Here is a 25,224-nt window from a genome sequence, read left to right as displayed (position 1 = left end):
TGCAGTTTCTAGTTGAGTTGCCCAACTTTATATCTGGCTTTAGGCAGTTTGATTAAACAAAGAGCCAGGTGTGCTTTTGTTTGGTATGAAAACCACAGCCATGCCAAACCCATTGTGGATAAGACTAGGAAAGTTTAGAATAGAAAATATCTGTCAGCATATCTGCACATACCGTGTGCACTGGGGGGTCCACGCCCAAAACACAACATTAGAATTATTTCTGAAGGAAATATACAAAAAAAAAAGAGTGAGGGGAAAGTGGCATTGAAATGAATTAATAGAATAAGCTACAACTGAATTAGAATAGAATACATACAACACTTTATTTGTGGCAATGTTCTGGTTAAAATCAAGTATTAGTACTTATACCCACCCCAATATTACCAGACTGCCAATTCAATCAATTTACTTGATGCACTTCCCTACAGACTGGCAGGATGAAGAGCTGAGGTTTCTGTACAATGTACAGTTACCTTTACATATGCAGGCCTAACAACTGCTCTCTGAAAGTGTCCACCAGATGAGCCTGTTTTTACTAGTCCACAAAAACACTCCCTCAGGTAATGTTCAGCCAGCACAGAGGAAACCTCCACCAATTATTCAGGTGAGAAAATGCAGACAGAAAAGCTCAATCATCTAATAGTGGGTGTGACCGGGGCAGACAGTAGCTGCCAAACTACTGCTCTCTATGGCTTTTGGCAGATGATGGCAGGGGAGATGAGGTCATAACCCAAAATGAATGCCTGGCTGTATTTTCTTACAGCATTAAGACCATGCAAATAAACGAGGGTGGGAAAAGTGGAAGCCATATGACAAAATGGGCTGAAACGTAAAAGTCACTTCAGAGAAGTGCAGGCACAAATTACAGTTTGTGTTCTGTATCACAGTTACAGACTGACATTAAAACATCTCAAGCCTTAAATCATTTACGTGTAACAGCTTACGTATCTTAATACATACTTTTTAAATATATAGTTTGTGGGATAGATTCCAGCCTGTCAATTGTAAAACATAAGTTTGAGATAAGTAGCTATCTGTTGCAGTCTCACTTTTTCACCAGCAAACACTTGAAACCACCCCACCCCCTCTCAAGGCTTTGTCGCTTTCAGGATCTCTGTGAGGTGACATCATTCTTCTCATGCCACAAGATTTCTAACACACTGGTCTCAACTCTGGCCCCTAAAAACCTCAAACACTCAGTCCAATCAAAACAAGCCATAGAGCCAACCAAATGGACGAAAAAAAAAAAGAAAAAGAAAAAAAAAAGGTAGGAAAAAAAAAAAAAACCCTACAGCTTCAATCCCTAAAACAATCTCCTCCCCCTCTCTGTGCACCACGTTACACAATGGCACAAATTTGCATGCCAAAAAAGGACTCTCCGCTTTCAAACACTGCCGAAACTTCAGAACTCAACGGGGCAAAGCAATGGGTATGCAGATATACCCGAGCAAGTCTAATTATTGTTAGTTTTCCAGACAAAACAAATGACAAATTCCTCAGAACTTCCAGCTTCTCTGTACACACCTCTATAAAATAAGCAAGAAAAAAATGACTGCTTATATCACCAACAAAATAAAAAGTAAAAGCTTAAAACTGAAGGTGCCTCAGATGAAAGCCTCCATTAACGCTAACGCTTCCACCAGCCTTTTCACATCCATAGATAAAATATGGAACATATTTTCAGTTGAAATAAACAAAACTGCACTGACTGCATTTTGCATATTCGTTCACATGAAAGTGACCATTCTGTGGCAAAGTCCACTGACCAACATATGCATTGTTGGCTCTCTGTACACTCTTTGGGGTTTTGGACACACACACACACACACACACACAGAGAGAGAAACACAAAACCTCACAGCTCTGACCAAAAAAAAAAAAGGCATGACGTCACAGAAACAAACCTGACAAGGCTGTCATTTTCAGGGCTCGTTAAGTTGTTTCTCTTAAAGCTCGCAATGCCAGCATTTGAATGGCCACAGTGAGCTATAATTAACCTATAAAAGCACTTGACTTTGTTGCTTTTCCTCTGTCTTGTGCTCCTACTCTGCATTTATGTGCCCCAAGTTTAACTCTATATCCTGGGTGCCCCATGCCAAAATCCTGGCACAGTGTAGTGCTTGCTGATGCCATTATAATTGCTTCTTTGCAGCAGTGACAATCTCCTATTAGTGCTGCATTCATAAACTCCAGGCTGACTGAGCATGTCTGGTTCCATTAAGAATGACTGGTGGAGGTTCTGAGTGCTCAGTAATTGAGTGTAAAGCTTAGTGAAGCTACAACAAATGTAAAAGTCCAAATCAAATATTAGCTTACCAAGGGTATTATATATTATATATATGTTTTCTTTAATTTGTGCTCATTTTCTTTTTTAATAATGCCAGAATAGTGACTCTATGCCAACAGCAGTTGTAGTATCATAGCACAATGCAAAAGTTTCCCAGGTTATTATGGGCAAAAAATGTGCTAAGCCTATATATTTTTTTCCACAGATGGCTTCACCCTTCCTAGTAATATTTGTTAATAAGTTTCAATTAGTGACCTTCTTGTGTATTTAGGCTTGTTCTGTCAAATTACAAAGCACAATGAAATTCACCTAGGAGCTCAATGTCAACTCCTTCACTGAGGACATATTCTACATGTTTTTGGATTTTATTTCTGCTCATGACATGTCGCAGACATTCAGAATTTTTTTCTGATTAAAATTAAAAAATATTTTATTAGAAGTGCACAGACTGTTTCTGTTACTGTATTAGCCAAAGACTAGACATAATCCATGGGAATTAGGGAAACTGACACAATGTTTTATTTGGATGCCCTGTATTGCATCTCAGAATGAAACATTACCTAATACCTAGATGTAAACAGACAGAGCTGAACTATGGACTGAACAGGTGGATGTGTGTAAATATTTAGCTGTTTCATGACATCACAAGAACAAAGAATTAAAAACTATCCATAGATAACCTGTTTGGTCTAAGGCACAAACATTAGACTGTGAAAAAATATATAATTTCTTACACAACCATGTGGGGCCTTTAAGCAAAAGACTGAAATTAGTGTGAGTTTAAAAATGGTCAAACTTTAAACATTTCATGAAATAATTTTTGACCTCTATTTCAGTCTCAGAATACTAACAGAAGGGATACACATGCATACAGTAAGAATGTCTGCTGACTAATTCATGTGTGACTACTGTCTAGCTAAATCCCACCACTAACCCACTATCAGCACAGATTTAGAGCCGGAACAAATGGCTAATCCAAAGGGATTGTGATTATTTTAATTAGATCCATGTACACATAGCAGATTGGTGGACTGTGTGTACTGCATGAGACCTTTCTGACCTCAACACTCAAAATCATTTTTGCATTTATTATTTAACATAAATAAATAAGCAAATGGAGTCAAAAGTTAATTTTGTGTGTGTTGGCATGAGTGTGAATACCCTACATTATCATCTGCAGTTTATCTGTTCATTTCCATTAGTGGAAATCAAGACATCAGGCTTTCTTTCACACATTCACAGTGATCACATAAAAGAGTATAGGATGAGACAGAGACAGACAGAGGTCAGCAGGGTACGAGGAAGACAATACAAACAAATTTAATCTAGTGATGACCACAGCTTGTCAGCTGGTAGCTTCATTAAGGATTCTGACAGAATTATGCAGCAGTATATCTATTAATACACACCAATCTCCTGCACATTACAAAAGAGGAAATTATAGTTCATAATATGGGTGCTTTAATACGTGAAAACCCAAGAGCTCAGGGGCTACTGTTTTGCATGACTGAGCAATTAAACCAGAATTTACTGGTGTGCACACAAGTGTGCAAGCAACAATGAAAGTGAGTGTGAGAAAAAAAAATTAACAAGTAAGCCACAGCTTTTGGATTTCTACTGAAACACACATCTGTTTATGTATAAGGTTTAACTAAGGGCCCTAAAAAATCAATAGTAATGTATTGTTCTATCAGCCAAAACAATCCATAAAAAAGTAGAATCCATCTGAATATGTGACAATACAATAGTCAATTGATTTATTTTGTCAAAATACTGACATTACACTGGCTTTAATTTGAGAATTTGTCATTTCAATGACAGCATTAAGGGAGATAAGCCAACAAAACCTGTAAAAGCATTCACTCTTTTGGCATAAAGTGAAACCTTTCTGGCCAGAGACTCGTTATTTAATTACAATGTCCAATAGGAGTATAAAAAAATTGGGGGAGGGATATTCTGAGGAATTTTCCATCTGAATGAACAAAAACAAACTGGAAAAGAGGGGCATGCAGCCGAATGACAGCGCTCCAATTCCACAACTCATCCCTGAGTGCAGGGATTCCAGAATGTGGCCATAAGCTTCTGTTCCAATTCAAATACAATCACGTCAAGAACGAGCGCCTTCGACTCGCCCGTGACCGAGAGCTTACTGTGCTGCATCAAGGAGTTAGTAAACATTGATGTAGTCATGGCCTTATTTAGGGGGGGTTAAGCGGTTTGTTGTTATCTTTAAGGAATACAGGGGCATTGTGTATGGCATCAGAAGGAATCTGACCTGAATTGCTGCAAAACAGGAAAGACAAACACACATTTCAGAGTTTTGCCAAGACTGACGAATAACAAGAGTATTCTTCTTGAAATTGAGTGGCTTTTAAGCTTGGCCCTGGAATCAACTCCATCATTGCCATGTTTGTAAACCCTTAATGATACAGGGTTCATTCAAATGGTAAAACACTATTCTGGAACTCTGATTGTTAAGGATGCCCACAGCACACGATTAGGAAACACTGGTTAGTTACCAGTGTATGTTTATATTGTTTTGTTTGTGACATCTTTTATTGCAAAGTCCAACTCTTCCAATGAAGTAGAGCAAACAAAATTGTACAGTCCTACTAGTTCTTTAAACATCATAAGCATCAACACAACCTCTTCATGACAAATCACCTTCCCTTTTTTAACAAATTTTTTTCCCATGTTGAAGTGCATACAAATGAGGTCCACCCTCATTAGCAGAGCACACAGAAGAGTTCCCTTTCTGGCTGTTATCTGGGACATGCTGTGATATTGACTGATTACTGAGCCACAGTAATCGATAACCATGAATTTAGAGCTCAGCCCGACTCCACAAAGTGGATTTTACCACACACACCTCTCAAAGTGATGATATCACGACTTGGAGGCTTGAACTGGGGTCAAGAGAAGGGTACTTGAGGCCTGACCTTTTATTGACACACTTTCCCTTCAGGGTTTATCAGCAGGCTCTTGACTGACCCCAACCCTAACCATGACCCTGAGATGAGGTACACAATTAAAAAGCTTGTTTCAGAGCAGTATCATCTCTAATATACAGTGGAGGATGTCAGAAATGTTTTACAACAAGCTTACAATCATAAGAAAAGCATGACAAGGATCATATCAAATGTTTTTAAATCAGCATGAGATTCATTGAATTCAGCAACATGAGTGAAATCTATCCGATACAGTCTAATTATCTGATATAGGTCAGAGTTCTAGAGTATCCCTGTTTAGTTTGCCGTCATTTTATCACAGAGATAAAAACATATGGGTGTACTGCTGACATTCAGCCTACGTAAACATCTGCTTTTCTGCTACCATTGTAACTTAAAATGGAAGGAATAGGCAGAGAACAAAAAATAAGCAGAGTACATCCCAGACTTATGAAAAACGTCCACAAATCCTCAAATACACAGAAAGCGATCATTTCAGAGAAATATGACTCCACCAATAGAATGCAGAGACTGCAAAATAACAACAGCATAATTGCCCATGTGAGTGCACGTCCAAGATAAGTGTGTATATTTGGAAGCCACTGCTTAACATTTTTGGGTTAACCCCTGAACTGGAGGAATGTTCTAAAGCCACATGCTGGCCCTGTGTGCCTGGACACCTCAGAGAGTGAATAATCAAGTCAAACAGCAAGAGACGATGTGAAAGATGGAAAAGCACATGGAGGGCAGACAGCAGGGAGAGATTGGGGGTAAATATAAAATAAATAAAAAAGAGATTAATTTATATTTTTGCTTTCTTATTCACACTATGCTACTATTACAGAACACTTAAAGGCAATGTTCACAATTTTAGCACAATATATTTTTTTTAGGAAATTGAGAGAATGTTTCCTCACCATTTGCTAGCTCTTCAGTTGATCTGTACACTAGAAAAATGTCTGATGTTTCTACACAACCCTTCCTTGGTAAATGGGAAACAAACTAAGTGTCTTGGTCCAACGTGGCTCAGGAGCTCTCTCGTGCACTGCTAAAAACAGCATCTGGAGAGGTCTTGATGATGAAAAGACCTCCAAACATTGAAAAGAATGAGGGTGCTGCACGATTCCTGATACATAGTTGGGGTAACAATGGCTTATTTTTGCTGTTAGAGTTACTTTTACATTTAAAGGAGGAACTGACTCCAAATTCAGGAGACCGGTAACTGCATGAAAGTAAACACATACCTAAAGTGCTTTTTCTGTGGTATTTCACACAGCGAATAAAAACAGACAAGTTAAACTTCAAACATAAACAAGGTACAGACAGCTTCTTACTCAAAAATACTGTTCCACCTTAAAAAATAAGGAGCTTCTGAATGACCACAAATGGGAGGAGCTAGTTGTTTGTGCTGTGAGAACAGTAGCTCTCCAGAAGTGACTTATGTGCCTTAGACCTTTAGCTGTTTATAGAATATTAACAATTAAATCCACTAATTTTCTACACAATTTAACTGTTAAGTGTTTGAGCCATAATACTGTCAAAGATTTACTAATACTCCAAATGAAGGAGATGTACATGAAGTCATAACATAGTCCCCCTATTTTGTGTTAGCTTTACCTTAATTTCATCATTATCATTAAAACAATATGTACAAGTTCTCCATTTGCTCTGGACAGTAAATAAAATAACAGGCACGGTAGACATCACTTAAAATTAGAGCTCAATTGGTTACATCATGTTTTGCACGTGTGTTTAATCTGAGTGAGTGTGTGTGTGTTCGGGTCTGGACTTTGCTACCTCTAACTACTACAGCTGCTACTCTTTAAGTCATCAGTGTTTTATACATCCTCCACTGCAAAAGCATGTGTGTGCGTGTGTATAAATGTACTCCTATGAGTGTTTAAGTTTAAGTGTCCTTTATGGGTGCCCACTGCTGTTATGAGTGAACAACTGTCCAAAGAACACAATTTAAAAACATGGTAGCTATTTGGGTTAGAGTGGCTGTAATAGAACTGTAGGGCAATGGAAGGTCCATTTCTAAGAAAGGCCAATCCCGCTGGCTCCATCTCATAAGCTGTGCTGGGAAGAATGCACAAGCCCCTCACAATAACAATGTAAAAAAAAAACCTGAAATATAACGTGCACCCTCTTAGATCTTCCCTGTAGTAGCCTCTCTTATGACTTTACAGTTAGGTTCCAACATCATTATTTATAGCTGTAAGAAGGTTCATATACTGAATACTGCAGTTAGAAGGTCAATACACTCAAACTTGGCATCACTCCCTAAAGACGCCAGACAGAAAAAAAATTAACTGGGAAAAGTTTGCTCTTTGCACTAGAACTGTCCAATGCATTATTTGTTAATCATTATTGCAAATTTGGCTTTTGCAATAATGGTTTTTCAGAGGGCTGCAATATGCAAATAAACCCTCTAGCCATTTACTACGATGGTGCATAGCAATCTACATTTAGATGCTCAAGTGAAGTGCATCCATTTAAAAAGTCAAATTTATATCTGTAGCACATTAAAAACAACCAATGTTGCACCAAAATGCTTTACGCAAAAACACTTTTCCACACTATAAAAGAACCATAAAATATCCCATTTTAATCATAGCAATCTTTTATACATTGGATGGGTATCTGTATCTCAACAAATATTATTAACAATATTTACTAATGAATTTTTTTAGAATCATCCAAATTACTTTAAAGTTGAATACAATAATTGTTATAGTAAAAAGATTAATGCTGATACCATAAATGCAGAACAAAGAGATCTGGGCAAAATCAAGGTGTGGGAAAAGTAATATCCAGGGCTGTCTACACTATCCACACCACAGAGAGCTGACAAGTGACAGCTCCATAAAAGCAACAGATGGCAAACAGCCAGAGACCTCAGCCACCAATCAAACCACAACATAACCTCCGCCCACAACAGAAAGGCCTATACCATGTGATTACAATACAATAGGGTGATATTAATACTCTGTTGAAATAGGACACTTATTGTGATGTCAAGACTCCACAATGTTTGTCCTGAACATGAAAATACCATTTTATCTCACATGAAATCTGGATACAGTCAGATGTTTTCTGAAAATAATGGACACAAGATAAAGATAAAGAGCACAATAAACAAATATCTGGATCTTTTTGAATGGTCAACAATGTAACTCAACATGCTTCAAGAAGAACACCAAATTCCATCCAATTACATTAGAAAACAAACACCAACAATGGGTAGCATCATCAACTGATGAAGAGAGAGGAAGAGCTTTCGTACCCAGCCAGAGAGACTAAAGCCAGTTATGCATGCTTGAAATCCCAGCCACATGATAAAAACAACAGCAAAAATTCAAGATTCTTCTTAACACACATGTATCTCATAGGACAAGTAATAGTGTCCATAGCTTGACCAAGCGCTATCAGATTGAGTCAGTCAACAAGCAATAAACTTTCCTACAACTGCCTCCAGCTGTTAAGTAACATCAAGTAGACCCACTTATGTGGTTTCTGGCACTGTGAGACAAATTAACGTCAATGAAAACAGACACAGGTATATTACAAAGCTAAAGACAGTAGCAGCCATCATGAAGCATATGTATTGTTTGTTCTATTGCATATGATTCCAGAGCAAAAATAAAGAAACAAACCCATCAATAGATGCTACAGACATTGTTCATTTACATGGTTAAGTCTGAGGATGATACAAAAGCAAATGTCTTTCACCTTTCTCAGGGACTTTTCTGGAAAATGTGTGTGCATGTGTTGATGGCGAGGAGAATTCAGACCATAAAGACTTGAATTGTTTAAAAGCTGCAACTTTAAACTAACCTCCTGCCAAACACTACATGAGGTAAACATCCAGTGCTCACTGTCCCAAAGGCTCCATTCAAGTTCACGCAGAGGCAGGCTTTAACAAAATTACTGCGGTATAAAACAGCAAGAGTTCCCACATTTTTGTAAAAATGAGGAGCAAATGCCCCACCCCTTACACACCCCAAAAAGGGTGTGTGACTAATTGTGCGAGTACGAATGTGTGCACAAGTGGAGACAGGATCAGAGACACCTGCTAGGCTTAGTCCCTCCTTTGCATGTTGAAAGGAATTCATACAAACGGAATTGTCTGAAAAGATACAAATGGTTAAAGATTAAGCTATGCACAAGTTTAGCCATTTGCCTTTCTTAGTACCGCATTCACATGAAAAGCAAAATCATTGTTCATTTGTAATTGCTACAAATTCCTCAGGAGATCAAAGTTTCTAAGGCAGTCTTATATTGCATCATTTGTCAAATCTCATTTTAAAACTCATCAAATGTCAGCTGACCCCATCCCTTGTGTATTTAAAGACAATATTCTGAGGTCCATATTAAATATTTGTTGTTAATATAATTCCTTTTTATAAAAAACCATGTTCTAACGTTTTTTGGTTTGTTTTTTTTTTTTTTTTTTTTTAAACACGCCCATTTTTGCTCAAGCCTTAAATATATGTAAATAATCTCTAATCTGACGGACTGCTTTGTGTTGTGCCTCATTCAAAAAGCCGTCTGGCTGCTTCAATGCAAAGGGCAGCACCAAACTGCTTTAGGCTGCGCAGGCGGATGTATGAAAATGTGCTGGTTTCCTCAGCTTCACAGAAATAATGGATTCAAAATCTATACATATGCTGTACGAACCTCAGATGGGACTGCAGTCATTTGAAATTTATGAAATTTATTGAATGTTTATTTGCTACAGAAAAAATAGTAAGAGACATAGGCCATTCATAAAGAAACACTTATAAGCAACATTTTGTTCTTTTTGTTAAGTTCCCATAACTTTGACTCCTAAACACACTTATCAGAAGGTTCCCACAGACTGCTAGACAGAGCAGCCACAGCTTTAAGAGATGATAATTTAGGCAAACAGGGTTGGAGAGACAAAGAGACAGAGAAAAAGAAAGAGAAAGGGGAGGAGTTCAACTGTGAGGCAAGATAAGAGAAGCACACTGAAAGACGTGGTAAAGAAACCCTTCTGTCATCTGGAACATGACTGTGATTTTTTTTTTTTTTTTTTTTTTATTATTATTTTTTTTTTTTTTACTGTTACTGGTGTCAGGTGGGGACATGCAAACTGGATGTAAATATTGGCTGGTGGAGAATGTCTGTCTGGAATCCTGAGAAGTGAGTCAAAGTACTCACTGAGTTTTACTGCACTTTCTAATTAAAATGTGCTTCATATAAGAACATTTTGTATACATAATTATCCAGACTGAAGATGTTCTGCAAACCCTTGGAGGAAGAACTATGATAAAGTTTAATGCAATGCTTTGATATAAATGTTTAAACAAATGTACAGTATATTACATTTACCCCATATTTATTTTGTTTAACATTAATATTTTGTTTAATTTATGTATACATAACTATATAAATAAATAAGCTTACACGTATCATTATGTCCTACTGTATCAGAACTCACCTAAGCAAGTCTATATTGAATCACTCATTCTTAGCTAATTTGTGAAATAGCCTTGATTTTATTGCTTACGAAATCAAAACTACACATATCTCGACTGACTGGCCACATTTGTGTAAATTTACATTTTATTCAACTATAATTCAGTGTATACACATGTCAAACAGCAGCAGCAAGAGTAACAACACGTATTATGAAACCTAAATATGTACACCAAAATATTGGGGTAGAGCCTATGTAGTCATTGGCTCCTGGAGTTAGAAAAATAGTCAAGGTCAGGTACAGAAACCTACTGTGGCTTGTTTTGGTTTGTAGAATTTTCCTGGGACGTAATCTCCCCTAAACTCTACCTTGCACCGTCATGCTTTCCTCTCCAACACTCTCGCGCACACTGGGATTCTGTTTAAGGCAGCTCTACATGTAACATAGTATGTAGGTTGGTAATGTGGAAATATTTACAATTACGTCTAAAGCACACTATTTCAGCATAATATGGTGCACATATAATAGAGTACATAGAATAAGACATTAATAAATTGTTTGCCCAATAAAAGCTAGTTTAGATCAAACAATGCACACCAAACCACATACAAATACGAAATGGCAGCCTATTTCACATGTAAGACAAAAAACACTCAGCACGCTACACTTCTAAGGCACAGTCAGATTAGTGAACACTATGGTTGTGTGTGTGTGTGTGTGTGTGTGTGCGCACACACACACACACGTGTGTGTACTCTCTAAATCTCCCCGAAGGAAAGAAAAGTGAACAGAGGCTCTCACAGCAAGAGATGGCTCCCCGGGCAACTAGCGTCCCACCAGATCTTGGCAACAAGTGGCAAAAGGGTTGCTAGGAAACCTCTAAACCATGGGGAGCCCTTCACACACACTCAAGTGCGCTTTAACTCCTTATATGCCAGACGGCATGCTGCATAATACATGAGGCAAAAGGTATGAGTGTTGAAAATGGCAAGAGGCATCCTTTGAACTGTCAGCCCTGAGTGCCAAACAAAAGAAAATGCTGACACACACCTTCCTCCAGCCCCTAACATATACACACGCGTAACTTTTTGACATGCCCCGACTGTTAGCCATATGCTACAGAGCAAGGCCAAAAGCTAACTGTCAGATTACAAATAACTATGCATTTGCCATAATGGAATGCAATAATGTTTCTTTGTCAGAGATGCAGTATGTAAAACTTTAATGACTTAAAATAGCCTCATTTAAATTAGTTTAATAAAGTCTTACTTTGATAAAGATCAAAGACAACTATGAGCCTACAGCCATAAGAGCACACAGACTGCTGCAAGTTGCAAATGAATGCTGAGTACAAGAACAGCTAAGAGCAGTTAGGTCCCCCCCACCCACAGCTTGCATATACAGGGATCATTTGAACTGGGCTTCTGTGTGTGTGGTCTATCTTATAAATACAAATATGTACATTCCACCATATTTTGATATTTCCTCATATTGCAATATACCTAGAAACTTTAAAATTATATTGGTGTTATTATATTATGATCCCTGATTAAACAAAATAGTTGGCAGTACATTTTCACAGTACACATGATATTTACGTGTTCTGAAGTTTGATTGCTCAGAACAAAAACTCTTACTATTAAGTAAATAAGGAGCTTGTCATCTGTATGTAAGCAAGTGACTTGTTTTGACTGTGGATATAATAAGTGAGAGTGTGCACGGTGAGGATGAGAACTGCATGTTTGCGCAGTCCGGCTTTCAGTTGTAGTATGGCTTTGTAGTGAGGCCTGAGGTTCCAAGTGTGAACTGCTGATGTGTCTAATCCAAGTTAAATAAGATATACAAACCCAAATTCCAGAAGATTTGCAATGCTGGGTAAAATTTAAATAAAAACAGAATGCTATGATATGTAAATAATTTAAATGCTATATTTAATTAAAATAGTACAAAATTATTTAAAATGCTGAAACTTAGAAATGTTATTGTTTTGGTTTTTTTTTCTCATTTCGATTTTTGTGCCAGCAAAATTCCAAAATGTTGAAACAGGACAACAAAAAAGATGTGTAATGCTTCAAAAGAAAAAAAAAAAAAAAAAGAAGAAAAGAATCAGGTTAATTGATAATGGGTCAGTAATATGATTTGGTTTCAAAAAAAGCAACAAAACAGTGGTTGAGTCTTTCAGAAGACTTTGTGAATAACTTGGGAGATTTCATCATCTATAGTACAGAGTAGTAATCTATATGCAGATTCATCTCTGGATAAAGGATAAAGCCCAAAACCAGAGTTGGCTGGCTATGATCTTTGGGCACGCACTTGGCACAGAATTAAAAACAGACACCTTTCGAAATCACTACAGGGACTATGAAAAAGTAGTGCATCACAAATGCAAGTTAAAACTCAGATACAAAGACGACACACACACACACACACACACACATATATATATATATATATATATATATATATATATATATATATATATATATATATATATATATATATATATATATATATATATATATATATATATATATATATATATAAAAATAAAAACACACACACAGACACACACTATACAATTTCTTTTGCTTATTCATTCATTCATTCCCACATTTTCATTCATTCAATGCTTAGGAACTTGTCAGCTTTCATTATAGAGCAATTACTTAGAAATATCTGAAACAGGAGCAAAAAGCATGAACTACATATAAAATTAATGTCCTTATTCCTGTGTGTGTTTATATAACTCGGAGGGGAGGGAGCCAGATAGGGTGAGAGTGAAGGGAGTGAAAGAAAAGGAGAGAGAGAACTTCATTAAGGCCCTAAAAGGAAAGTAAAAACTTTTTAGCAGTCTGGTCTGACATTCATCTTCTGTTCTCCATGGAAACATCTTTTCCCAGGATAGAGAGACTCCCAGGGGGTGTAGGGTAGGTGTGTGTGTGTGTGTGTGTGTGTGTGTGAGAGAGAGAGAGAGAGAAGAGAGAGAGAGGGGTTCAGGGTGACTGCCCTTCTTCGTGCTGGTAACCAGCCTGAGAAATAAAGAAAAATAAAGGGAGCACAAACAGAGGGAGAAAGGGGTGAAAACTGCACATAAGGATGTGTGAATATATATTCACACTAAGTAGAATATACTAGGAAAAGAGAGAGTCAGGAAAAAACACTGCAAAACAAGCTAAGTTTAAAATACAAATGACAATAGGGCAGGCTTCCTTTTTTTAGAGGGATCCATGGGCTCCAGCATTGCAAAAAACCGGCTGAAGCAGGGGAATTAACCAAGAATTTACTGCCCCATTACTAAATAACCCACCGCCACCATTCAGCACTAATCAGAAATAATCAAACCATTACATCACAGGAAGGACATTGTTCACCCATACACACTTACAGAAAGACTAAACACAAATACTCATTGGCAGATACCTAAAAGACACCTGTTGTAGCTTGCTCAAAAATGCTGCTGAGCCATTGAAAACTACATTGCCAACAACCCCCACCCCATTCTAAATTTCCCCTAAACCCAAATGTAATTAAATCAACCAAAACAGGTCTGAACAAATGTACAGACAAAATACAGGTTTGAAAATGGCAAATACTGCTGTTTATTAATTGTGACCATTTATTTCCATTGTCTGGTTTATTTAAAGGTGTTTGTTTTCTTGCAGAGCTCAGACATTCCTGGTTGACATATTGAATTACGAGGTGTACATTAGCGTTCATCTGCTAGTTTTTGCAGTAAGTGACATATTAACAGAACCTTAAATATGACAAAAGAACAGTCAAAGAGCATAAATATATCAACATATTAAGCTTTCAACTACTTTAAAAGAATTAACATGACTGGGTTAAATGTGTGAAGATTTACATGAATAGTCCGTATCTTCCCAAGAGGTGAAGTGTAATTCTCCATTATGTTTCATTAGCCTTGCAATGCTAGGGCAAAGGCTTAAGAAGCAACTACAGATGCCAACAATAAGGGACACATTTATGCATTTTGTGCAAATTTGACACTTCTCAGGGAAGTATTGAAGGCTTAACACATTAAACGTCATTATTCCTTCACTAGGCCTGCAGTGAGTTTATAAGTCAGTGCAGGCAACAACCAAATCAACTTTGCTATCTTCCCACACATGTAAGCACTATAGGAAGTGTAGAAATAAGAAAACCTCAGATGTGTTCTCAGTTCCATTAAAACGAGGATTAAACATTACTTCAACTTTCCTTTTACTCACACAAGCATACACCTCATATCCAGCAGCAACAGGGCTTCCACTGCAGTGTGCCAGCAGAGGCATGTACACTTATCCTTCCTCACCCCCACCCCTCTCCTGTTCTTATTTGCTGGCCTTTTCAACCTTTACTCCAACAAAGGCACAAAGAAGTCTGCATGGCCTTCTCTCATTTTACCCCCTGCAGAGAGGGGGCTGCCTACAAGAGAGTAACACACACACACACACACACACACCTATTCAGTGTGCAAAATACAGGTCTGAATAATATATACACTAAGAACATGTGAACACACATACACTCAGAGGTTACAGTAATTAAACATCAGGACATTATTATGTATTTTATGGCTTTAAAGGCACAGAGGATGTAGAGGAGAAGAAGAAGAAGAAAAAAAAATAAGTGGAGAAGTAGCAGTGGAGGAGGGGGACTGGAAGAGACCCCACAGAGATTTCCTGTTGGCACAGTCCTTCATAGAAACCTGTGATAATGAGGAAGCATTCTCAGACCATTAGCTCATTATTTCAGCTAAATGTTATAAATGCAAATTTCTCTCTCACACAAACTGTGTGAATGTGTGTGTGCCACATTGTAGTTGTTTTTTTTTTGGCAAGTTTGAACAAGCGATGAGAAGAGACAAGATTAAGCCTATTCAAATTGTCAAAGATCAAAACTGACCTGTGATCAGGTTACATTTTTTTCACTAGGTTACCCTAACCACACACTTTATAGTGAGACCATTTTTATTTTTTTATATAACAAAACTTAATAGGAAACCTACAGTTTTGATTTGTACACCGTTTTTTTTTTTTGACCCTCTGCACACCACTAACATTGTACTTTGTCGCTCCCCAACAGCAAGATGAAGTTTGTTCACAGCGTACTAGCAATATTACAGCAATATGGAGTTTTTGTCTATATGATTCAGGCATAAATAGTCGCCAGTTAATATGTATTGCCCTTTTCACACATACTCTGTAATCCAGAAATGTTCCAGAGTTAACCCAGAGGAGCTGTATGCATAAATGTGACCACCCACAACATTCGTCCTGGACATTACCCGTCTACCCATACTATCCTGGTAGCGCCCTAGAAAAGGCATGTGAGAACAGAACGGTAAATGTTATGGAGGTTCTCCCGCACCACAGCAAACCACGTGTTTCATTTCTCACTGCAGAGTTTCTCTAGAAATTTGCCTGTGTTCATGTGTGATAATGCGTTGGCTGACAATACTGGTAGCCTCTGATAATATTGGTCAATAATGCCAACAGTTGCATTAACTGATACTGGTGAAAATATTGCTGATATTTACCAAATATTGTGTTTGTGACTTCTTGATGAATGATTGAACTGCTAAACCTAACAAGATTAGCGTAAATATTCATAAAATATGTAAAAAGATTGACCCTTTATCATAAAGTAAACCATGTCATGGCAAAATATTTTATGATATTTATTTTTCGGAGTGTTATTTGGAGTTCCAAAGTTGGAGCTTAAGCAAATGGTAAGAATGTTTAATCCTCTATAATAAGCATTGGTTCCAGGCACAAAATGTTCAGTTAACCACTACCCCTAACATACACATATTTTGTAGTTGCTGCAGAGAACACAGGACTCAAAGTGTGAACTTCTGAGGGCCAAATGTTACACTTAAGGCAGTAGAGACAACAAAGAGACCTGAAAAAAGGACTGCAGTGTGAACAGAGTGGGTGTGTAAACAGCATGAAGTCTCTCTCTCTCTCTCTCTCTCTCTCTCTCTCTCTCTCTCTCTCTCTCTCTCTCTCTCTCTCTCTCTCTCTCTCTCTCTCTCTCTCTCTCTCCCTCCCTCTCTCTCTCCCTCTCCCTCTCTCCCTCTCTCCCTCTCTCCCTCCCTCCCTCCCTCTCTCTCTCTCTCTCCCTCTCTCCCTCTCTCCCTCCCTCCCTCCCTCCCTGGAATATCTCAGCTACCTTGGAAATGATAAAAACATACTTGACATGCATGAGGGTTGTGTTATATCGTTATGAATGTTCAAAAAAGCAAGTCAGCATTATTATAATAAGAGTCTAATTTGCAGAGCTTTCCAGAATTATCAAAGAAACTAGGGGTTTTGCAAAGCTTTCGTATTCTGTTTCATCGTAATACACCCTCATTTGCATGACCTGAATAATGAAATTATGCATGTAATTACAACCTAACAATTAAATTTTTCAGTGCAGTTTTCTTTGGAATAAACGGTTTGAAACAATTCAGTCAGATACTAAAGGTATGAAGGGCAATAAACTCGAATGCATAAAAGTGGTTTCAGGATTCTCTGGATGCATTTCTGATTAAAACACACATGCCAGGCCTCAGCTCAACCTTTGTGTTGCTGGGGTAAGGACACCTTGAAAATGTCACTTAAATGCTTTTGTCTTATCCCCCCCCAACTTGACTCACATCTCTCTCTCAAGAGAAAAAGATCACATCACTGAAGTTGGCCCTTAATCAAACATTTTACAGCTTGCCAGATTGTCCTGGTTACCATTCCTGACTGGCAGAACCTTTCAGTCTTCACGATGTAGCACAAAACCCCATGGCTTCCACCATTAGTGAAATGAGGAAGAAAAAAAGAGAGTGCTATATATAAAAATAAATAAATAAATAAAAATTCCAGCATACAAAACATGACAGCGTGTCTTGACTGGCAGATATAAACACGAACCTCTCATAAAAATTGCATTTCAGCATTCCTGCATTTAATATCCTTTCTTGTTTTAATAATTAGTTCAGCAAACACTGTTTCCATTTCTAATAAGCCTACTTCAACTCTATTTTTTGTTAATAAAATCATTATTTGAATCTGATGTGTAAGAGCAGGGATAACACAAAAATATTCATGTCAAGGATACTCCAGGACCGGGAACTGGACCAGGGCTGCAAACTAAAGTTAAACAAATGACAATCTTCAAACCTCAACCGGTAATGGAATTATTCTCCTACTTACACTAACCAGAAAATCAACTATGAGCTATTGGGTTATCCCTAATGTTAATGTTTCAAACAAAACAACACAATCTGTGAAGTGTCACATGACTGAATCAGGTGTAGGGTATAGGTTAGCCAGCATTATCCAATTTATTATACCTACTTTCCATTCTACCATTTTCAAAACCTTTGCTAAGTACTGTCAGGTACTGCCCCATGGGAACGTTTCCTGAAGCACAAGGTGAGGGACTGCAGTCAAATAAACCACCCCTTTCTAGTGTGGTTCTGGATTAGCTCAGGATGAAAATATTGCCCCTACCTCAGGTCATCTCAGACATTCTACTTGAAATTTTTAACATTTCAAACTGTAGCTGCATCTGACAGCTCCTCCACTTTTGCACCTGCACTTGCAGATATGCAATATTTGTACATACGTATCTGTCAATAAGATGTTATTGAATTAGTCTTTGTTTACTACATGTTCATGTGGATAAGTATTATAGAGGAACTTAGCATTTATTTGTACAAGTACATTTCTTGTTGATATGACACAAGAAATCTTTTAAGTGGACGTGAAAATCCATAACTAACCAACACCTGATGTAGGAGCAGTAGTAAGATAGTAAGTAGTAATAAGTACAAGTAGTAAGCCTGATTTTATCAGTGGTCTAGGAGCTGCTCATGACCCTGAGTTTCAGCTGAAAGAAATAGCTTAAAAAACACAGCGACAACACGAGAAGTGTTGCTATAGGTGAAACACAGAGGAGCCTGGTTTAACTTTAATTTCATTTGCCTGGTGGGTTTTGTGGGGCCTTCCTCTGAGCCTAGAATTAACTCTATAACAGACAACAAAAGTGACCTGCCTTTGTGAATTGGTGTTTTAACTGAGGCACCATCCTGTGCACCTTGCTGCCTGTTAAAATTTATTCCACTGTGGTTCTCAGGCCCTTTTAAAAAGAGCAGACACTGTGATAAGATTACACTGCTAAAACCAGAGTAGAGTAATTAAATAGAGTAGTTAATCTAGATTTTAATCTGAGGACCACATAGAGAGGCCAGGACTCATTATATCAATCCTACGGCAGGAGTTATCTGCATCTCTTCAAATGGAACATAAGGTCAGACAAACAGGAGGAAAAGAGTAGCTTAATCACTGCAAAAATCAAAAGAGGAAGAACAGTAAACATAATACACAAACCAAGCATTATGGTGATCCCTTAGATAGAGTATATCATTAAAAACATAGATATATCTTTTAATGATGTGTGTGGTTTACAAACGGTAATCTTTCATAATACTAGGTATACTGCACAAAAACAAACATTTATGTTTTTTTTCTTTCGTGCGATTCTGATTGAGATAAGGAAAAAATACTGTGATTGTTAATAGGTTACATAGAGCTTAATTATACCAGTAGCAAATTACTCTTAAAATCAATAATAAACTCTTAAACTAATAAAAAACAATTTGTCACTCAAGCATAGACAAATCACACACACATTTTCGCTGTCCAAATGAAAACATGCATCTCTAAAACTGTAACTTTATAGAAGGAAACAAACATTCTTAATTTTCAATTGAAGTCAATGTTATAAAAATATTTATATATATATATATATAAAAAAATGTTGTCCTAAGTAATTTTGGAGAATGTCTATTGGTCTATTCTTCATGTAACTTTCACACAATGTGAAGGACAACAGATGTGCTCAAATTATGTAGTAAACTAAAAATCAACAAAAACAGAGACACGTTTTTCCTTGAACAATAATGATATAACTTTGTTTATTTATTACAAATTAAAACTATTGGCAGAAATGGGAACTGAATGCTAAATATGTCCCAGTTGCTTCCAAGTTACTGATTATGTTTCCAAAATATAAATGTCTTTCCACAGTTTGTTGCTTCTGGGAGCCAAGCTAGGAATATGTTCCACATGCTTTAAAACAAGCACAGATTTGCAGAGTTGTTTTGAGCTTAACTCAAAGAACAAATCAAACCATGGATAAAGTCAGCACTTTGCACAAAAAAAATAAAAATAAAAATAAAAACACTAGCCAACTATGACACATAAACAAATCAGCCATAACTTTATAAGCAGCTTGTTTCGCTTCACCCTGTCCATACTCTCAGCTCCGCTGATCACACAAGAGCAGTTTGTTTGTCAATGGTCAGCACCACCATGAGCAGGTATGATTTGGATCGTGGATCATGTACAGCTCTACAGATCATGTACACCATCTGACATGGTGGTGATGTGTTAGTGTGTGTTGTGCTGGTAGAAGTGGATCAGACACAGCAGTGCTGCTGAAGATTTTAAATCCCTCTCAGTGTCACTGGGAATTTTTCACCAATCAAATATATTCAGCTGACAGCATCCAGTGTTCACTAATGAAGGCCAACACTAAGCAAAAACCAACACTATGCAACATCAGATGAGCTACTCTCTCTGTTTTTACATCTACACAGAGGACCAATGAGGTAAGTGTGTCTAGTGAGTGACCCGTGTTTAAGAACTCCAGCAGCACTGCTGGGTCTGATCCACATGTAATAGCGCAATAGTGTGTATCATGAAGATGTTTTGAAGTTATATTATATCCCCTAATGCTCTCTCAAATTAACATTTTTTTACTTTTTGGAAGCCTGCCGTTTTGTAGTGGAGATATCTAACATATTCTTACAATCCTACAACATAACATGTTGTTTTAAAACAAATGTATTCATATTGCATGCTGTTAGGCGTCACAGTGTGATTAATGCCACATTGTGATTGTAAATTAGTGTACAACAGTGTACAATAACAATACATTGTGACCTCTTTCATTCAACAGGCCACCAGTTGCTAAGTAAAAACAATGGTCTCTTTACTAAAGTTACTCACTTGTAACTTAAGAAAAATACATATATTTCAAAAACACTGCCATCATTAAAACTTAGATTTTGGCTTATATCTACAGTTAGATAAACACTGCACCAATTTTAAGCTTCAGTCCATTTACAACATACACAGAGCCTAAAACCAATGTACAAAGTGGCTGGCTGTTATAGAAACAGGGCCTCCATAGGAATCTTAAGCCTGAATCTAATCCTGAAGCATCTGGTTTCTGAGCGTTACTGACACTAAAACTCCAAAGTAACTCCTCTCTCCTTAACATCCTTCCTCATGACATTCTTGCAAGATAAGGTGTTTGGATTCACACAAACGTTGTCTGCACTGAAAGCAAATAATGCCTTGTTCCAAGCTTCAGCAAGCAGTCGCCACTTCAGCGACACTCTGTGGGTGTTAAAAGCTAGAGTTCCATCTGATAACAGATGCTAGTAATTAGATACTCATGTGTATTCAAAGCAACAGGTGTGATAACACTTCATTCCATCCAGTCATTTTCTTATTAAACACCAGAAGATGACAAAGTATTCCTACACAATTACAATAGTTTTGAGGACATATTAATAAAACATACAAATTTTACCAGTGACTCAATAACAGATAAAGCCTTGACCAGAAAAAATATATTAAAAATAAAGAAATTCAATGTAGTAGATCTGCAGGATTTGCAAAGTGATTTTCATAAGAAACAAGTACGAAAGCTATGAAATATACAGTGTTCTGTAATTAGTAATTCCTGAAGGAAACACCATGTTTGTTTTTTAGCTCTTTCATTGGTATGACATACTGAAAGGTGAAAAGACTTCTCTGTTTCTCTAATACCCCCTCACATCCAACAGTCTAATAGGCTGGCATTTAGTTTACAGGTCAGAGCTGGTCGACCCATTAGAGGCCAAATGGAAAGGATATAATAGTAGCATTTATATGGGGGTTAAAAGGTCATTTAACAAGTCAAGGCCACTTTCTCACTCTCAGAGTCAGACATTGTCCAGGTGTCAGAGATGAACAAATATGATGGTGGACATGAATGGAAAGTTAAGCACAAACACACACGCAAATCATTTATGACTTTAAGAATAAAACAGGTGCAAATGTATGACTTCAACACAGAGGCATGGCTATTTTTTTTTTATATGAGATGCACAAACACCACTCATTATTTATAATATAATAATTCAATCACTGAGACTGAAATAAATCATCCCCAACATCTTCAATTTTACTAATCACCTTCATTAGATTAGACTTGTTACTCAAATTAAATTGTATTGTTCAATAAACCTGAATAAATACGGAATGAGACAACATCAACATGTAAAGATCTGAAAATTCACTTCAGGACACACTATGAAACGTTTTTACGCAACCCTCATTGATTCCAGAAAATCTGTTAACAATTTATTCCAGATGTTTCTAAAATGTCTTAAACTCATCCAAGTTTGAATATCTGCAAACTTCCAAAATACAGTAGCATGTTTATTAATCCATCGTTTTGGGAAAGTAAACATGGACCATGCATATTTCACATTATCAGGCCAATACTCAATATGTCTGTAGAAAAATGCTGAGGAAGATGACCCAGTTTTGCCTAGGAATGAGCAGCAATCAGACAGAGGCTTGGGATTCCCTGGCTGAAGGCTTTTGTGTGCCGTTAAGCTGTCGTTTCGTTTCATTCCATTTCAGCTGAGGATATCAGCCCAGGACCAGATGGTTATAGATTTAGGAATAGTAAAGTATTAAAGGGAAAAAATAAATTGTTAATATCATTCTGTGAAATAGGAGAACAAACTACAATCTCCCAGACACCACTAACTAACACTCCTCTTCATCTAGTCTACCAATTAGTCCCTACAGACCTAATTTCTACCCAAGGCTGATAGAGAAAAAACACACTTCCCCCATCCTCCATGCATGCACACCCCCCAGCTCCCCCAATGCTTAACACGTTGCAAGGCTCTTGGCGATATGCTAATTCCTTTCCCTTCTCCCATTCTCTAGATAATAACTTCCCTTCCAAATACATTATCCCTTTCAGGGAGCAAGCCACTGCAGAGCCAAGTGCTTCAGTGCTGGATATCCTATGACTCTCACCTGTAGGGATGAAACAACATAGAGAACTCATGGAATGGTTTGATTCATGATACTTGACCGGCTGTTCTTGAAACTAATTTCAAAAAAAGAAAAAAAATGTATGATCATGTTGTTGCCAGATCTGTACTTTAAGGATGAGTAAGGATCTGGGAGGGAGTAGTGTGATTTTGTATCTAAATATAAAATGTCCCTGATGCTGTAATATTAATGATATTTCTTTAATTGCTTTTTTATTGTAATTGGAACAACTGAAGGGCAAGCTGACTTCTGGACAGCAATGTAAGACACATATTTCTCTTTGTGTAAAATTACATCACAATAAAGCAATTGTGTTTTATTCTTTTGACCACGCCCACCGGACATCAGCACACCTGGGTCATTAGAAAGAGGACAGATCAGTGGTTCCGCCCACAGTAGCCAGCACTGGCCAGTCTCAATAAAAAGCCAACACGTTAGTATAGTTAGAATTAGTTTTTGATACTACAGTGAATATGCGTACTTACCTAATATGGGGTACAGGTAGCAATAAAGGTTCTACAGATTCATGGTGCTACACATTCAGCACGGTAAACGGTTACTACCGTGCAGTATGAAGCTCAAACACCCTGACAACACTTACCTCTCAAACTACATAAACTCCAATAGAGGTGGTAAACATTTCTGTGGTACCAGTTAAAACACTCTGAAGAATAAAAACTGTCATTTCTTAAAAGCACAAAGAGACCTTTAGCGGCTAGGGAAGCCCTCTTAGAAACCCCAGTTCAACTGACACGAGAGTTAGCAAACCACCCAGAGCTCAATGAAAAGGTAAAAACGTTTCAGCGCAAAGACCCCCACACGGACTCTGCTCAAAAGACAACACACCTAACAGTTCCTAACACAAAATTCACACAGACTCACCTAGGTCTTCACCGGTATCGGCTCACCTCCACAGTCCTCAGCCGCAGGTTTTACTCACTTCCAAATCACACAAACCAGTCCCGAGAACTGAAGTGAGGGTCTGTTGTCGGTGTTGGGGGGAAACACTCACTCCTCCGTCCCCTGTCCAATTCAAACGCAGCCGAGGGCTTAACAATCCGGGAAAAACCGCCGAGGTCTAAACCGAGGCACTAATCCCAGAGTGAAGCCCGAAGTAAAAGTTTCTTTTCTTCACTTCCACTCTCGGTAAAAGTCCAACTTACCCGCTCAACGCTTTAATCTCAGACTAGCGCAGAAAAATAAGCTAAGAGCTTTTTTTCTGAGAATGCAACAGCAGCTGTTTATCACACAACGTAACCACACAGGGCTGAAACAGGGAAACAGAGCGGCGTGAAGACTGTGCGGACTGAAGAGCTTGTGTAGTACTGATTGACCTCCGAAGCGCTGCCCTCGGTGCAGGGAGCTCTTAAAGGGGCTTGGTCTTCAGTAGCGGAGACACAGAGCAGACCGGTGGGCCCCGCTCAGACGCCTCATTACGAACCCATTGCTGTATTTAAAAGGGCAACACAGAGGCGAACGCTACACTACCCAGTCATATAATATAACGGTTTGGACCGTTTCTGTATTCTTCTGAATTTTAAAATAAATGATTTGGCTTCTGCAAGTTACGGCAGATTGTAGGTCTTATCCTTTTTCAATGTGTTAAACTCAGCAAAAAGGCATAATTTGTGCACTAAAATTGTATTTAATTATAAATGCATTGTTTCATTCATTTTCTGTAAAGACTTCAACATGTTCAGGGTCACAGTGAGTCCAAAGCCTATCCAGAATCACTGGCCAAAAGGTAGTATCATACACTGGACACACACATACACACATATACACATATATGGACACTTTTGAATAATCCATCCACCTACCAACATGTGTTTTTGAACTGTGTGAGGAAACCAGAGGGGTCCAGAGCACCCAGAGGATACCTCCTTACAGACAGTCACCTGAGGTGGGATTGAACCCAAATACACAGGACCCAAGAGCTATGTGGCAGTGACTGTACCTGTTGCACCACCATGCCATCTGCTGAATAAATATAATATTTACAGTTCATTTAGAGCATTGTGCACTTGAAAGTGTATTTTTTCCAGAAGTGTATTTTTATTCAAAAGTAGCCAGACATCTCCTGCTAATTAAGAAGTTCAACTCCTGTAAAACACAAAAACTGTGGCTCTGATGTCACCTATCAATCTTGAATAGTCACTTCAATAAAAAATAAGGCTTATAAAACAACCTCAGCCTATAGGCTGTAAGACATATAGATGTCCACAAATAATACAGCCTCAAATGCAATCGTTTTACCCACTCCTAGGTTCATCATGGATCCTGCCAGCATTTAGATGTAGACACACCCAGCAATGGCCTACTTCTCATAGGATCTCAGAGGTAAGTAAATGTGCCTTATTTGTCTCTTTACACTATAAT

General features: G+C 37.8%; 1 protein-coding gene across 2 annotated transcripts in view; it reads right to left on the bottom strand.

Annotated features, from left to right (window-relative positions):
- Window positions 1-24,140, bottom strand: part of plxnb1b (plexin b1b) — an 84,812-nt gene extending 60,672 nt beyond the window's left edge. For both annotated transcript variants that reach the window (XM_066662871.1, XM_066662872.1), the window contains exon 1: window positions 23,728-24,140. The gene's annotated coding sequence lies outside the window, so the exon portion shown is untranslated. The remainder of the gene's footprint in view (window positions 1-23,727) is intronic.
- Window positions 24,141-25,224: the final 1,084 nt, after the last annotated feature.

The sequence above is a fragment of the Hoplias malabaricus genome, chromosome 3, assembly GCF_029633855.1.
Source record: "Hoplias malabaricus isolate fHopMal1 chromosome 3, fHopMal1.hap1, whole genome shotgun sequence".
Lineage (NCBI taxonomy): Eukaryota > Metazoa > Chordata > Actinopteri > Characiformes > Erythrinidae > Hoplias > Hoplias malabaricus.
This window is presented reverse-complemented; position numbering and strand designations above follow the sequence as displayed.